Consider the following 17,262-nt stretch of genomic DNA (forward strand, 5'->3'; position numbering starts at 1 on the left):
GCTTATATATCCTCCCAATTTCTATCTGCCACATGTGGTTGTGGAACCAACCCGTTCTGAGTCTCCATCCTCCCTACCAGTCTCAATGTGACTTCTTTATATCTTTAGTTGTAGGACTTCCATTCAGCTAGATTTCAGGCAGTTATGAATAATGGTCTGTGATTTAGTTTTCAAACTGAGAATCTGTATCTAATTCTTCCTCCACAGTTTAGGATGTCATTCTCAAATAAATGTTTTATTGTTTTCATAAACTTGCAACTTAGAGAATGCTTTCAAGTAGTATTTTGGCTATTTGAACCATGGACACCCAGTGGATGATTGTAATCAAGAGCATTATGATGGGAATAGTAGGATAGGAAGCAGCACCACTCATAAAAAGTTGCCTGATCCAATGCATTCCTAGTTGTGTATGTTGCATGCAACATTTTCACATCCTATGATTCTATGATCAGAATCATCAATGCCTTTTCTATCACCCAATCTTTCCCACAAGTTTCAAATTTGAAGGAAAACAGTTGTTCCTGGCTATTACTGGGACTATAATCTAAGAACTCCACCTTCTTTAGCTATTAATTTGGGTGTTGCTTCAAGGTGGTCTGAAGCTGTCCACTGGGTGTGCTGGCTCTGGGCCTCCCAGGAGGTGTAGGCCACAGTGCATACTCATTATACCGTTTTGCAAGTCAATTATTTTTATGTCTGTATGTCTGAAACATGGCCTGCTTTACTGTAGAAAAAATAGTGTGGATTCAAGAAGGCCCTGAAATATACCTCTGATCTATGGCATACGTAACATTTCAGCAATAAAAATTTATTCCTTTATGTTACTATGGCCTCTTTTAAAACACATACATTTCATTGAAGATAAGTAAGTTGTCATTACCATCTGTGTGTATATCACTTCAAAAAATGTTTCTAGAGGAACGCTGAGAAAGGAAATAGAGGGAACGGAAATTGAGGAGTACCCAAGATAAATATTGAACACCAAGATAAACATTGTCCACTAACAATTTGATCTAGCCGGATTTGTGTAAAAAGAATGCAAGTTGTTACTCACATTTTATTAATAGTTAAAATTATATGCAGTAGTCCCCTTTATCAAAAGTTTCACTTTCCACAGGTTTTATTCCTCAGTCAATGGCAGTCTGAACATAATAAATAGAAAATTCCAGAAATAAGTATTCATAAGTTTTATGTTACATGACATTCTCAGCACTCCGATGAAATCTCATGCTGTCCTGCTCTGTCCACTTGTGATGTGGACACAGAGTGTCCAGTGTCTTCGTGCTGTATGCTGCTACCTGCCTGTTAGTCATTTAGAAGCTGTCTTGGTATCAAATCGGCCATTGTGGTATTGCAGTGCTTGTATTCAAGCAACTCCTATTTTAGTTAATAATGGTCCCGAATTGCAAGAATAGTTTAAAGTTTATTATAGGTAGGTATAAACAGTAGAAAACATAGTATATGGTTTATATTATCCGTGGTTTCAGGCATCCACTGGGGGTCTTGGAATGTATCTGCCCCAGACAAGGAAGGACTGCTGTAAACATACCTGTAGGCAACCCAAACCAAAAGTTTAGTATGAGAGCACTTCTTGGTGAGAAGGCAAAAGCTTTTAAAATGCTTATAAGTAAATTCTTACTTTCCTTCCTTATTCTATGGAATTTTTAAGTCTTATATTCCATACTAAGTCCAGTTGTCTTTATTGTTATTTTTTCTAAAGCATATCTTTACTTTCTATAAGCCAAGCCTTTGTTTTTGGGTTTTTTTTTTTTTTTTTTTAGTGTTCTGTGAAGCAGTACTGGCTATGCCAACTGGTTAAAGTGTAACTAAACAGAGCAACACCTCGGGATTTTGCAATATCAACAGCACTTAAATTATGTGAAGTGTGGTGTTAGGATTAGATGTAAGCTTTCCAGTGCTAGGCTGGCATGGATAGTTTTTGCTCAGGGTCAGATTACCCAGTCACTTCACTTTTAGAAATAGATTTATAAAAATAAGTTTACAGGGAAACATGGACATTCCTTATAATCTAAGCCCAAAACTTTACATTAGTAAGAACTAATGTAAAAAAAAAGTACACTTTGTACACTGTCCGGTGTGGCTTGGTTGGTTGGAGCATCCTACTGTGGACCGAGAGGCCGTGCATTCAATTCCCAGTTTGATCCACAGTCAGGTTGTGTACAGGAGGCAACCAATCAGTGTTTCTGCCTCACACTGATGTTTTTTTCTCTCTCTTTCTGTTCCTCTCTCCACTTCCTCCCTCTCTGAAAGCAATGCAAAAAGTACATTTTGTGAATTACAAATGCTATACTTAATCATCCATACATTATATGTAAAGTTACCATCATTACCAAAGCCACAGAGAACATACTGGTTCTCCATCTCAAAAGTACTCTTAATCCCTTGGTTTATACAACTGGAGTTATGCTGCCAAGGCAGTCATTTCAATTTCTTGTCCCATAAACAGAAGCACTTAGGCACAAATACTTGGAATAAGAAGATATCTTGAAACAAATGTAATTAATAGTCATGGCTTTGGAGATTATTAGTTCATAGAAATCATGCCCATACCGAATACTGTTTCGTGAGAACTAATTTATTAAGTGATCGTTCACCTGAGAATATTTCCAGAAAAGAATACTTTTTCTTCCTTCTTGTCTTCTAGTCATTTCACATTTTAGCACTAAAAACATGAAAAAGAGAAATGATAATAGCCAAAGAGGGGAAACAACCCAAATGTCCACTAACTAATGGAATGAATAAATTAAATTTGGCATCACCACACAATGGAATGCCATTTTGCATCAAGAAGAGATGAAGTACCGATACATGCTAACACATGGATGAACCTTGAAAGCACTGTGCTAAGTGAAAGAAGCCAGTCACGTGTGACTATGTATCGTATGCTTTCATTTATATATAAGGTCAGAATAGGCAAATCCATAGGGACAAAAGTAGATTAATGTTTATCTAGGGCTGAACAGTGGGAAGCAGGTTGGACGTGACTGCTGAAGGATACAGCCTTCCTTTTGGGGACAATGAAAACATTCTAACTGATTCTAGTGACAGCTGCACAACCCTATGAATACACTAAAAGTCATTGAACTATACACATTACATGGTTGGCTCGTATGTATTACATCTCAACCCATGAAAAAATACAAATGAGAAAATTTTCACATTGGTGAAATATTTGCAATAACAGGCCTTGTAAAAAATGTGGTGTTTTTGGTATAGGATGTTAATGGATAATCAATGATAAAATAGAAAATATTACAATCTTTATAAATATTTTATCTGGCAAAATGTTTTCACTACCATGATGCTTGGTTTAGTGTTTCCCTTGGGGAACCTCAATCTTTTTCTCTTAGGGCCTTCAATTGACTGGATAAGGCTCACCCACATTATTAAGATTAGTCTGCTTTACTCAAAGTCTACTGATTTGAAATTTAATCTAATCTAAAACATACCTGCAAAGCAACTTCTAGACTGGTATTTGACCAAATATCTGACTACTATGGCCTAGCCAAGGTGATACATAATATTAATCATTATAGACACTTAGGTGAGAAAGTAACTAATTTTATTTTTTTTACTTCATTTGGCTATAAACAGAATAGGTCAACTCTTGAGGGAAAGAATCTAGTAATCATACAATCACCATGTTTGGTATTTTGGGACTTAATTTCTTTGCAGAACATAAATTAATGCATGCTTATTACTATAGACTTAAAAAAGTCAGAAAAGAGAATAAATAAAACTACTGTCTTCGTCATTTGAGGGGTTTTTTCAAATAGACTTTGTTTAGAATGGTTTCATGAATTGGAGAATTAAAGTTTTCATGTAAGAAATACTTAAAAAAATCAAATTTACAAAGTGTTTTAAGAAAGCTTATTTTACAATGATGCAAGTAAATATGTCTGTCGTCTACAGACCATATTGCCACTTTTTATCCAATCCAGAAAGTCAAGGGAAACAAAACAACGATGCTCATGAGGCACTTCTGACATCAGGTTCTTACATTTCCAACTGCTGGTCTTGCACTTAACATAAATAATAACAATGTTTTGCATTTCTTTCCAAAAGTTTTGTAACCTACTCCATTACCCACAAATATTTTCTCCACAAACTTAAGCCACTTGGCAGTGAATTTTTGCAATGAAAACATTTTTATCTTAATTATGACTCAAACCACAGCTTACATTTAATCTGGGAACCACATATGCGCAAGATCAACATTTATTAACTGCAAATACACTAAGTTACAGAGAGTTAGTTAATCGACTCTACAATGTTACTGGCCTAGGAGTAGTGGAAGGGGAGAGAAGAAAACTGAACATGAACACATGATATGTGCTGTGTTCTGAGGCCTACCACATGATTTAATACCCAAAATAATCCTGCAAGGTTAAGCTTTCCCTGTTTTTGATAGATTAGCAAACTGAACCTGGAGAGTTTAACAACATTGTACAAAGTCACACAGCTAATAAATAAAGGTAGATCTTTCTTCATCCCAGAGATCGTCTTTATCCACAGTAGTTTCCAATCAAAGGAAAAAAGACATTTTTCTGAGCCTCAGCCCTTGGAAGTGATGATCACTTTCCACTTTCCTAGACTCTCCCAAACATGTGTTAGCTCCCATGTTTTGGCACACCTACAAATGCTCCCGTTTGCTGACAGGCATAGAAAAACCTGGGCTGTTGTACTTCCCTATACAACTGGAAGGTGTTTTGGCAATGGTCCAGGGGCCAGGCTGTTTAGATACCAAATCTGGTTTCTTTCTCAAAATTCAGTCTTTATAAAATTCACTGGACTTTTTAGCAGTAATATCTACATTTGGCTCTATATCCTGTCAAAGTTTCTTCATTAGCCTTGATGAGTTGTACATAGATTCTTATAATTCCAGACAAGTCCCCACACATCACAAAGCTGGGATAGAACTTTGTGATGGACTGAATGAAGAAGCCAATGAATAAAAGATGAGGCCTACATTTTTTTTTGAGACTGAGTAAATGATGGTGTGATTTTCTGAGTCAGCTATGACTGAGAAGCAGTTTAGTGAGGAGATTGCAGAGAAATGTTCCATTTTGAACTTTAAACTGTTCCCTCACACCCGATATGCAATCCCTCCTCACCCTGGTCACTTCTACCTCAAAACATGCCCCTAGTCCAACACTTTTCACCAGTTCTTCACCACCATCTGTATTAGTTCATGTTCACCCAGGATAACAGAAATCATTTAAAATGGAGGATTTAATGCAGGGAATTGGTTACACAAGTGGTGTAAAAAGTGAGAAGCCAAATGATCTGGTGAGGTAACCGAGGGATGAACAACCTTAGGAAGCTGCTGCCATGCCCAGGCTGGAAGCACAAAGGAAGAGGGATCATGACAGAAGCTGGATCCATGGCGATACGAGCTGGAGCCATTCCATTCCTGCCACAGATGCTGCTAGCGGCAGAGACTGAAAAATTCAGACAGAGACAGAGATGGAGAATGACAGAGAGAGAAAGAAAGAAATAACCTGGCTTCCCTTATTCCTGCTCTCCTTTCTCTAAACAGTGCTGATAGCCACCCAGAAGGCAGCTGGCAAGGAACCTGGAAAAGGCAGAATATATGGATCAGCCAGCAGAGGAATGGAAGGGAGAAGAGTGGGTCTGAGAGCAAATAGGCCCAGCTGGCACACTCCCCTAATTCAAGGCACTATGATCTCTTGACTGGGCTGTTATGATAGCCTTCTGAATCTTTCACCTGCTTCCACTGTAGTGTTTCTTGCTGTTAGGGTAAGATTAGGTTACTGTAACAAAGAGGCCCAACAATACTGTGGCTTACTGTGTAGAATAAAAAAACCTTTCTTTCCCTCTCATGGGTTGATGGGGATTTCTGCTATTACAGTGATGCAGAGGCTAGGGTCACTTTTAAGCCATTGCTTCTCCATTTCCTTGAGTATTGTCATCATTTGTAGAGTCAGCTGTTAGGGGTCATTGCTGTATCTGGGTGCTGGCTTTCCGGAGGGAAAAGAGTGGACATGCAGGGCAAGGATATCTTCTTTACCTAGTGATTCAAAAATTTCACATACCACTTTATGCACATTCCATTGGCATATATTAGGTATCTACCCACACACAGCTGCAAGAAAGTCTAAGAAATGTAGTCTTTATCTGAGCAGCTAATTGCATACAAGAAGAGAGAGAGATTGAATTTGGAGGATCCAACTTTTCCATAATCTACACTCCAGTCAGCAGCCAGGATATTCTGTTTAAAACATGTCTTTCCTTTGCTCACAACACTTCAAAGGTTTTCTGTTGCTGTTACACCTAAAACCAAATTCCTTGTCATGGAATACAAAACTCTTTGAGTCCTGACACCTGGCTATCTCTCTGACCTCATCCTTACTACCAGTAGTGGGATTCTTGATTTGTTGCATTTGCCAATTTCTGGGAGGTAAATACTCCTACTATGACTGATATCAATCTAATAATGGAAAAGTCACTGAACAAAGTTAGGAAGAGATGCACAATTCTGTGTAAGCTGACTTCAGGACACTATTGCCTACCATTCCTCAATTACTTAAATTTCTCCAGCCACATTAGTTTCTCTGTTGTTCTTTTACCACAGTAGTTCTCAAAGTGGGCTCACCAGACCAGCATCATCAGTACCATGCGGGAACTTGCTAGAAATGCAGTTCTTGGGCCCCACCCCAGGCTTCCTTAATTAGACACTCTGTATAAGAAGCCAGCAATGTGAACAAACTCTCCAGTTGATTCCAATGCATGCTCAGGTCGGAGAACCACTGCACTAATATACTAAGCTTCCTCCCAACTCAGAGCCTTTATTTCTGCATCCTCTAGTAAACCTAATATTCTCTTCCTCCAGATTTTTATGTTATCCAGGTCTCTGGTCAAATATCACTTCCCTGAAGAGGTCTTCCCTCCTGCCAACCACACTCTATTCCCTTTACGAGAATATAAGCTGACAGCAGGGAAGTTGTCCTCTTCACATCTGCATCTCTAGTACCAAAAAGAGTGTCTGGCATATGCTTAGTAAAAGGAGATATATGTCAGATGAATTAACATATTATACAATTAATGTTAAAATTAGTTTTATAGTCTAACTAGTATACTTAGAAATACAGAAGGAAATACGAAAAAGAGAAAAGATGATTGAGTCAGAACTTTAGAGGTCATCTACCTTCTTCCTCTCAACCCTGTAACCTGAAATTCAACTCACATACACATATGAGTTTCAGAGTAAATTACCTAAAATTATTTTAAGAGTAAAAAATCACCCAGTATTTCTATTTATTAGTTGCTTCTGGTCCTTTCTTTTGCAGGGGGAAGGGGAACAACAGCCTTTTAAGCTATAACTCACATACCACACAATTCACCCGCTTAGAAAGAATATAATTCAGTCGTCTTTAGTATTTTCACAGAATTACGCATCCAGCAATGCAATCAATTTTTTAGTATTCTCATCACCTTCAAAGGAAGCCCTATGTCCCTTAGCAGCAACCCCCTCTCCCATTTTTTCTCAAGCATCCCAGCTCTCAACAACCACTCTACTTTCTGTTTCTATGAGTTTGCCTATTTTAGACATTTCATATAAATGGAATCATAAAATACGTGGTCTTTTGTGACTGGCTTCTTTCACATAGCATATTTTTAAGGTTTATCCAATGTTTTAACATGGATCACTACTTCATTTCTTTTTATTGCCAAATATTCCATGTATGGGTAAACCACAATTTATATATCCATTCTATCAGTTGATGGGTATTAGGTTGTTCCTAATCAATAATGTGGCTGTGAGCATTCATGCACAAGTGTTTGTGTGGTCATGTTTGCATTTTTTTCTTGGGTATATATTCAATAGTGGAATCAGTGAGCCTTATGGTCATGTGGTAACTCTACATTTAAACTTTTGGAGAATGATCAGATTGTTTTCTTGTAAAAAAAAACTACACCATTTTGCATTCCTATCAACAGTGTGGAAGGGGTCCAATGTAACTACACCCTTGCCAACACTTGCTATTGTCTGCATTTGTATAGGTTTTTGAGTTTTTATTTGAATTTTTTATTGTGGTAAAATTGGTATACATATATATTATATATATAAAATACACATATCAGGTATGCAATGTTATTATTTGACATTTGTATAACTACATAGTAATCACCATTGTAAGTCTAGTGACCATGCATCTCGTACAATTGATCCCTTTCATCCATTTTGCTGTTTCCTCTCTAGTAACTGCCAATCTGTTGTCTGTATCTGTGAGTTGACTTTTTGCTTCATTTGTACAAATTTTTGTTTTTGATTTTAGATTCCACATTTAAGTGATATCATATTTATTCTAACTTATTTCACTTAGCATAGTAGCCTCAAGGTCCATCCATGGTTTTGTAAAAGAGAAGGTTTCCTTCTTTTTAATGGCTGAGTAGTATTCCACTGCTTTTGTTTCCCTTGACTTTGGAGTCATATCCACAAAAGCATTGCTAAGACTAATGTCAAGGAGTTTACTGCCTAAGTTTTCTTCTAGCAGTTTTATCATGTCAGGTCTTACAGTCAAGTATTTAATACATTTTGAGTTAATTTTTGTGTATCGTGTAATACAATCATCTAGTTTCATTCTTTTACACACAACAGTCCAGTTTTCCCAACATCATTTATTGAAGAAACCGTCCTTTCCCCATTTAATGTTTTTGGCTCCTTGGTAATAAATTAATTGCCCATATATGTGGGTTTATTTCTGGGTTCTCTATTCTATTCCATTGGTTTGTGTGTCTGTTTCGGCCAATATCATACTGTTTTGATTACTATAGCTTTGGAATATAGTTTGAAATCAGGGCATATGATACTTCCAGCATTGTTCTTTCTCAAGATTGTTTTGACTACTCAGGGTCTTCAATGGTTTCATAGAAATTTTAGAATTCTTTGTTCTAGTTTTGTGAAAATGCCATTAAAATTTTGATAGGAAATGCAATTGTCATATGTACTTTTATTACAGCCATTCTAGTTATTTTAACCTGTACCTCATTGTGGTTTGGATTTACATTTCCCTGATGACTAATGACTTTGAGCACCTTTTCATGGGCTTATTGGCCATTTGCATATCATCTTTGAAAAAACGTCTATTTGGATCCTTTGCCAACTTTAAAGTAGGGTTGCTTATCTTTTTAATATTGAATGTACTAGCTCTTATATATTTTAGATCTTTATCAGACATAGGCTTTGTAATTTTTCCTCTTATTTTATGCTTTCTCTTTTTACTTTCTTGGTAGTGTTCTTTGAAGCACAAAAGTTTTTAATATTGATGAAGTCCACTTTATTTTTTCTCTTTTGTCTGTGTTTTTCATGTCATATCTAAGAAAACATTGGTAAATCTAAGGTCACACAAATTCATTCTTATGTGTTCTGCTAATAGTTTTATAGTTTAGTTTTGATTCATTTGAGTTGGTCTTTGATCCATTTAGGTTCTTAATCTGTTTTGAGTTAAAAAATTTATGTGGTATAAGGTAGGGGCTTAACTTCACTCTTTCACATATAGATATATAGTTATTCCCACATTAGCATCGTTTTTTGAAAAGACTGTCCCTTCCCCATGGGATTGTTTTGACACACTTGTTGCAAAATGATTACAAGTATAAGTTAAGGATTTATTTCTGGACTCTCAACTTCATTACATTGATCTATATGTCTTCTCTTGTCAGTTCTTCAGTTCCTTTTAATCAATGTCTGTTTGCTCATATACTGCAGTCCATTCAGTATGCAAACATATACTTTATTCCAAAGCAATTTTATCTGCATGTTTTTCATTCTGCAGCTAACAAAACATAGTTAGTTTCACCATTGTAGGAGAGAGGATGACTTTAGATTGTAAAAAGCAATGTCCAACTTCAGATGAGTGGAAACATCTAAATACCAAAAGAAGAAATTAAATGGTTTCATACAGAAGAACAATAATATTAAAATTATTATTTCTTCATCTGAATCTTAAATGCGTAGCTAAATTTTTCTTAGAGGAAAGAGAAACAGACAGGAGGAACCTATATGCAGAATGTAACTAAAATATTTGGAGACACCTATATTCTTGGCATTTTAGTAAAAGGTTTCAATATTCTGTTGAGAATTTAGCCGATTAGTGTAGGGAGCCATTTCGGGTGGTGTAGGAATGTAGCCCAGCCCCCACTCGGAAAGGCCAGTGGGAAGTGAGGTCTGACACACAGGACCCACACTCATGGAGAGGTTTTCCCATGGAGAATCAGACCTGCATTGTACCTAGGCTGCTATGAGACTTGCTTTTGCTAAAACTCCCTCACCCTGAATTGAGGTAGCAAGTACCTTTACTGTAACTTCCTAAAATCTGTGCTAACCCCCCTAATAGGAAGTGTAACCACTTCAACCACTTTTCCCCTTGGTTTGTAACATCCTTCTCTTTGAAGTAATTAGCAACATTCTTTCCTTTGTTATCTGTAAAGAGTTCACCTGCAGTGAACCTGTGCATAGTAAATGAGGACCATCCTCAAGGTAATGTACCCAGAAAAGCAATAAAAGCTTGTCAGGTGGGGCCCGGAGGGCCTCTCTCTCACTTAAAGAGCAGCCATGCTGTCCCTTTTTCTCCACAGGACTTCTGTAGTCCATGTGAATTCATTCATTGAAGCCACAACACACACGGATCCTGCCAGCCAGGGTCTACATCAGATTAGTTCTCTCAACTTTCTGACAAAATAAACTATTTTTCTTGGGAAATTATGATGCCACATTTTGCCAACATTCTTCCACTCATTCCACAGACTGTTCTCATGTCTGAGGTCCTAGAGTTGCCCCCATATAAATAATTTAGGTTGATGAAAATAACTCCCTTTTCTTTTGTCAAAAAAAAAAGAAAATGGTTTAATTCTACCCATTGCAAAAATGGAAATAGTCAAGAAGTCTCCACAGATGTAGTAGGCTTGGACACTATCCTAAAGCAATTTTATCTCAACAAAATCAAACATGTAAGATATGGTATGGTCAATATTTTCTTTCTGAACAGAGAGAACTTTAAGTGGTAGTACTCTAGAATCCATCTGCAGGACATTATTTTTCAAAAATTTTAATTCAATATTACACAGAAGACTTTTTTCCAAGTACATTTTCAGTTTTCAAAAGCATGTGTTATTTATGAAAAATGGAATTCATTTTTTTATTCATTTACACTTAACTCATTAAAAAATTCCTGTTAAACCACTTGGTATCAAGGACTTTTCAGCTTTGTGAATAAGTTTCCAGAAACTTTCTTAAAGATATGAAATGATATTAAATAAATATGTACATGAGTTTCCAAACCATGTGTATAATCTTTCTTTAGAATGCTGTGGCTTTAATTAGTAAAGTGTGCTTTTCTACTATCTGTAAAGAGATGAATGTGAGGAAACTTATCATTTCTCAATGCAAAAACCCCTAAATTTACAACTAAAAAGGTTTCAAATATCACTAGACAATTCAAAATGATTTAAATATAAATAATGTATCTTATAAAAATGTCAGAAAAACATCAGAAATTAAGGAGGAAGAAAGCAAATGGATAATTACCGAGCACTTCTTGGGTATTAAGTACTGGGCTTATCACTTTATATATAAAGAACTTAGGAAATGAATATTTTCATCACATTTTTAAAGATGAGGAAATTGAGTCTCAAACAAGCTAAATAATCTTCCTAGAACCACATAGTGAGAAAGACAAAGCCAGGATTCAAACAAAGGTCTAGTGATTCCTAAGTCCATGTTACTTGTGCTATCCATGAATCTCACTGGATTTGAGGTTAAGAAATCTGGTTTCAAATTATTGTACTTTTACTATATAGTGGTACCGTGAACATGAATAGACGTTAACTTCACTAACTATAGAATGGGTTTGATAATATGCATCTCATAAAGCTGCTTTGGGAGGAAATAAGAAAATACACACATAAACATGCCTGAGCTGAGTTGAGTTGACTCTTATTTTTAGCCTTGCCCTCACTTCAATAAATTTCTCATACAGCACAGCTTAACATTTTCAGATTTCATGTCTATTACATCTTCCAAAATTTTCAATGATTCCCCAATCCCTTATACTACAATTAAAAGTTCATACTGATTATGTTCTAAGTCAACATATTCAACTTTATCACCTTTTATTCCCTCAATAAAACATTAACTTCAGTCGGGTTAATTTACTACTACAGTCACAAATCAATATGTACACTACACTTTAAAAATTTTTTCAGTAAAATATGCATAATGTAAAAATGCCCTGCAGCACAGGACATTTTTAAGGCAGTGAAACTGTTCTGTGTGATACCATAACAGATACATAACATTATGCATTTGTCAAAACTCCTAAAACTGTACAACATAGAATGAACCCAAATGTAAACTGAAGACAACACCACAAATGTATCATAGTAAATGCAAGATGTTAAAAATAGGGTAAACTGGAGTTAGGTGAGGGAGAGAAGAGGTATATAGGAGGAGCTCTGTACTTCCTGCCCAGTTTTTCTGAAAACCTAAAACTCTTTTAAAAAATAAAGTTTATTAATTTAAAAAAACTAACCAAGAAACTAGAAACCAGTGATATCTGGGCACCCATCAAATACTTGGAAATTAAATACAACACTTTTAAATAACTTATGTGTCAAAGAAGAAATTAAGAGGGATTGATCTGAGGGAGAGTATTTTGAACTGAATGAAAATTAAAATACAACAAATCAAAGTTATTAGATGCAACTAACTCTGTATGTAGAAATTTACAGCACAAAATGCCTATGTTAGAAAATAAGGACGGTCTCAATTTAGTGACCTCAGCTTTTACCATAAGAAGCTGGAAAAAGGGAAAGACAAACCCAGAATAAGCAGAAGAAAGCAAATAATACAGAAATAATAGCAAAAAACCAGTGAAATAGAAAATGAGGAAACAATAGTAGAAATCCATGAAAAGTATTTCTTGGGAGGATGAAAAAAGAATTAATAAACCTCTAGCCAGTCTAATTAAAAAAAGAAAAAATAGAGAAGACACAAATTAACAATATCCGGAAAGAGAGAAGAGACATCAGTATAGGTTCTTAAGATAGTAAAAGCATGAAAAGAATACTATGAACAACTTTATGCCAATAAAGTCTGACAACTTACCTGGAATAGATTCCTTGAAAGACTGAGACTGCCAAAGCTCATCCTAGAAGAAATAGATAACATAAACATATGTACATCTATTACAAATATTGAATTTATAATTAAAACCTATCTCACAAAGAGAAATCCAAGCCCAGAAGCTTTCCCTGGTGAGTTCTATAAATCATTTAAGAAAGAAAATCAATATCAGTTTTACAAAAATTCTTCCAAAAAATTGAAGAGAAGGAATACTTGACAACTCTAGCATTAGTCCGTCACAAAACCCAGACACAGATATTAGAAGAAAACTTCTCATCCTTTTAAAGTTATGTTTTCTATTTCTATTTTCAGTCCTACAAAAAAAACCACAACTCCTTAAAAATCTTGGAAAAAGTATTTTCCTTTAAAAGTATTGTAGAGCTGTAAGGTAGCAAGGAAATTATGAGCCAACATCTAAGAAAACACTGGAATTTGGAGAGATAAGCAGAGCACTGATGCACTGACACTACTTTTACTCCGAGGGAGCCTGTTGATCTTGGCACATTTGGGCTTTGGTTTTTAGCAGTCTTATCCACGGAGGAATCAAACTGACACCCAGGCCTACCCAAGGTGGAAACTTAACAGATGACCCCTTCTCCACTGAAGTAAAAAGAAACCTGAAATATGATTACCCTCTCATAACCAGGGGAACAAAGGGATGTTGCTTTGGTACTAAGAAAAGAAAGGAGAAATTCTCCTCCCTGAGAGATTGTGACTGTGGGCTTGCCCTCCCCAAGAATTGCAGACCTGGATTGGGATGTTCCAAGGAATATGAAGCCATGAATGTGTACAATTTGGTCCTAAACTGCTGGATGAAAATCCTCTCTGAAAGAAGGTACGTCCAACCTAGACCTCAAAGAATCCTTTTACAGAATATTTTAGTGACAGTAAATAGTGTACAGTAAAACATACACATGTGCACAAATGCATAAAAAATCCCATGAGAAAACTGCAGACACAAAAGATGTAACAAGCTTCAAATGATCAGCTAGAGATTACTTTTAAAACCTGGCTTACTATACTTAGATAAATAAAAAAAACAAATTTAAAAATCAGAATACTCCAAGAAGGGAGTGATCATATTTGAAAAAGATCTGATGATATTGTAGATAAATTAATACAATATATTAATATTAAGGATATGTGGGTAAATATAAGAGCAAACTAGAAGATATTTTAGGAGAAAATATGCAGAATGCAGCACAGATAGACAAAAAATGTGAAAATATAGAAGAAAAGTTAGGAAACTTGGAGGAGACCAGAAAACCTAATATTCATTTAGTGAGAGTTCCAAAAGGAGATGAAGAAGAGCAATATTTGAAGAAATAATTACCAGTGATGTTCCAGAACTGATGAAGAGCCTCACTTTAAATGACTTGGCTATCTCACTATAGCTCTCAAATATTTGCAACATGAGCTATTCCATTTTTTAAATGCTACTTCCTTTGTACTATGACAATTAGAAACTTCACTTATGTGGGTTTTTTTTTACCAGATATGTCATTTAAAATACTACTTTTGTACTTGATAAATTGCAACTCTAGTCATTTTGGACTAATATTTAAAAATGATACAAGTTTCAGGTTGGGCTATTCCATAATAAGTAATTAACAGTACTTAAATCTTGATGATGTATGGATATGTTAATGTAAAAAAAATTAATGGCAAAATGTGGTGGTGGTATTCAACATTTTCCAGACCAAAGTTATGGCAGTCATACTTTATGGTGTAGAACTCTACAACATCAGTTACCCATTTGTTTGTGGTCTAGAGTGAACACAAATTTCTGAAGACAACCTTATGGTTTATTCATAGTATTTTATTTCTTTGGCACAACTCCAAGTACCAGGTGGAGTGACTTTCTATACAGGCAGCTTTTTGCATGTTTTAATATTCACTAGAAAATGTTGATGCTAACCTCAGCTCTGTTAATTATTAAAGCATAAGGCTCTGTGCTTTATTAGTGACAATGAATAGCTATACTCCAGGTAGTTTTCAGGGGGATTCATCTCAAATTCAGAGCTATTTACTATTTTTTTTAAGCTCAGAGGAAAGAAACATTAAGGAGAACTACTTAAGACATTTGTAATTGATCCATTTCTCTGGATACACTGAAATCCACTCCCAAATTGAGGCATGCGATACATAGAATCTTGCCTGTAATGGCTCAATAGACAACTTATATTCTGGTTTTAATTCAAACATAGATTTGCTTTCCTAAGAAACTGATTTGCTTTTTGCATTAGGACATGAAACTTTTCTAACCTTCCTCCCCTTTTGACTTATGTTCTTACTTTTATATGATTTTGCCATATTGTTTGTATCTTTACATACTTTCTTTTTGGAAACAAACCATTGCATAGATATGTTTGGAAACACTAATTATCTAAATACACACCTAACATCAGACCACCTAAATGTATAAAGTAAATACTAACAGAACCAAAGGAAGAAATAAACAGAAATACAATAGTAGTTAGGGCTTTAATACTTCACTATCAACAATGGATATATTAGAGAGAGAATTAATTAGAAAATGTTATATTTGAATAACAGTATAGATAAAATGGATCTAATAGAAATATAAAAAATATTTCATGCAATAGCATCAGAATACACATTCTTCTCAAATGCACAGAGATCATTCTCCAGGGCATATCATGTGTTACACCACAAAACAAGACAGCACATTTAGGAAGATTGAAATCATATCAACTATCTTTTCTGATTACAATGATATAAACAAGAAATTAATAACAGAAGGAAAGCTAGAAAATTCATAAATACATGGAATTTAAACAACACACTTCTGAGCAAACAATGGATCAAAGAAAATGAAATAAAAGGAAAATAAAAAATATCTTGAGACAAATGTAAAAGGAAACACATATAAAAACTTATGAGATACAACAAAGGCAGTTCTAAGAGGGAAGAACTTTATAGTAAAAAATGTTAAGTGAAATAAACCAGTTGGAGAAAGACAAATACCATCTGTTCTCACTTACATGTGGAATCTAATGAACAAAATAATCTGACAAACAAAATAGAAACAGAGGCATGGATACATGGAAAGGGCTGAGCTATCAGAAGGGAGGGGAGTTGGGGGGACTGGATCAAAGAAAATGAAGGGATTAAGAAACACACACACACACACACACACACACACACACACACACACACACACACAGACACCATGGAGACCCAGACAACATTGTAGTAGTGATTGCCAGATGGAAAGGGAGCTGTAGGGCAGGCAGAGGTAGGCAAAGATGGGTAGGGAATAAGGATGGAAAGAGACTTTGCTTGAGGTGATGGGTACATGATGCAGTGCGCAGATGATGTTTTATTGAGTTGTACACTTGAACCTTGTACCCCAATAAATTTTAAAAAAAGAAAAAAGAAAGATCTCAAATAAACACTCTAACTTTACACCTCAGGAAGTAGAAAAAGAGGAAAGTAACTTTAAAGTTAGCAGAATACAGGAAATAATAAAGATTGGAGCAAAACAAATTAAATACAAACCAGGAAAATAATAAAAAAGAACAACAAAACAAGAATTGGTTCTTCGAGCCTTGACTGGTATGGCTCAGTTTGTTAAGCATTATCCTGCAAAACAAAAGGCCACTGGTTCGATTCCTGTTTAGGGCACATGCCTGGGTTGCACAGCTTGGTCCTACTTGGGGCATGGACGAGAGGCAACTGATCAATGTTTCTCTCTCACATAGATGCTTCTTTCCCTTTCTTTCTCCTTCCCTTCCCCTTTCTAAAAATAAATAAATAAAATCTTTTTAAAAAAGAATTGGTTATTTGAAAATATTAACAAAACTGACAATCCTTTAGTTAGACTAACAAAAAAAGAAAAGAATCTAATATGAAGTTATAAATAAAAAGGGACATTATAACTGATACAATAATATTGGCATAATTAATGATATGCCAATAAATTAGACAACCTGAAAGTAATGGATAAAATCCAAGAAACATACAATCAAGACTGAATCATGGAGAAACAGAAAATCTGAACTGACCTCTAAACAACCTTTGAACAAAAAACCCCCCAATACCAGATGGTTTAACTGATAAATTTTACTAAA

General features: G+C 35.4%; 1 long non-coding RNA gene across 2 annotated transcripts in view; it reads right to left on the reverse strand.

The window, feature by feature from the left end:
- Nucleotides 1–1,091: 1,091 nt before the first annotated feature.
- Nucleotides 1,092–17,262, reverse strand: part of LOC119053493 (uncharacterized) — a 34,175-nt gene continuing 18,004 nt past the window's right edge. The window contains exons 2-4 of one of the 2 annotated variants that reach the window (XR_005083306.2): nt 13,151–13,193; nt 2,616–2,683; nt 1,092–2,264 (exon numbers count right to left, since the gene is read on the reverse strand). This is a non-coding gene — a long non-coding RNA (uncharacterized LOC119053493). The remainder of the gene's footprint in view (nt 2,265–2,615; nt 2,684–13,150; nt 13,194–17,262) is intronic. The other variant, XR_008392486.1, reaches the window with a different exon arrangement.

This window comes from Artibeus jamaicensis, unplaced genomic scaffold, assembly GCF_021234435.1.
Source record: "Artibeus jamaicensis isolate MK-2021 breed Jamaican fruit bat unplaced genomic scaffold, CSHL_Jam_final contig_548, whole genome shotgun sequence".
In the NCBI taxonomy this organism is placed as follows: Eukaryota; Metazoa; Chordata; class Mammalia; order Chiroptera; family Phyllostomidae; genus Artibeus; species Artibeus jamaicensis.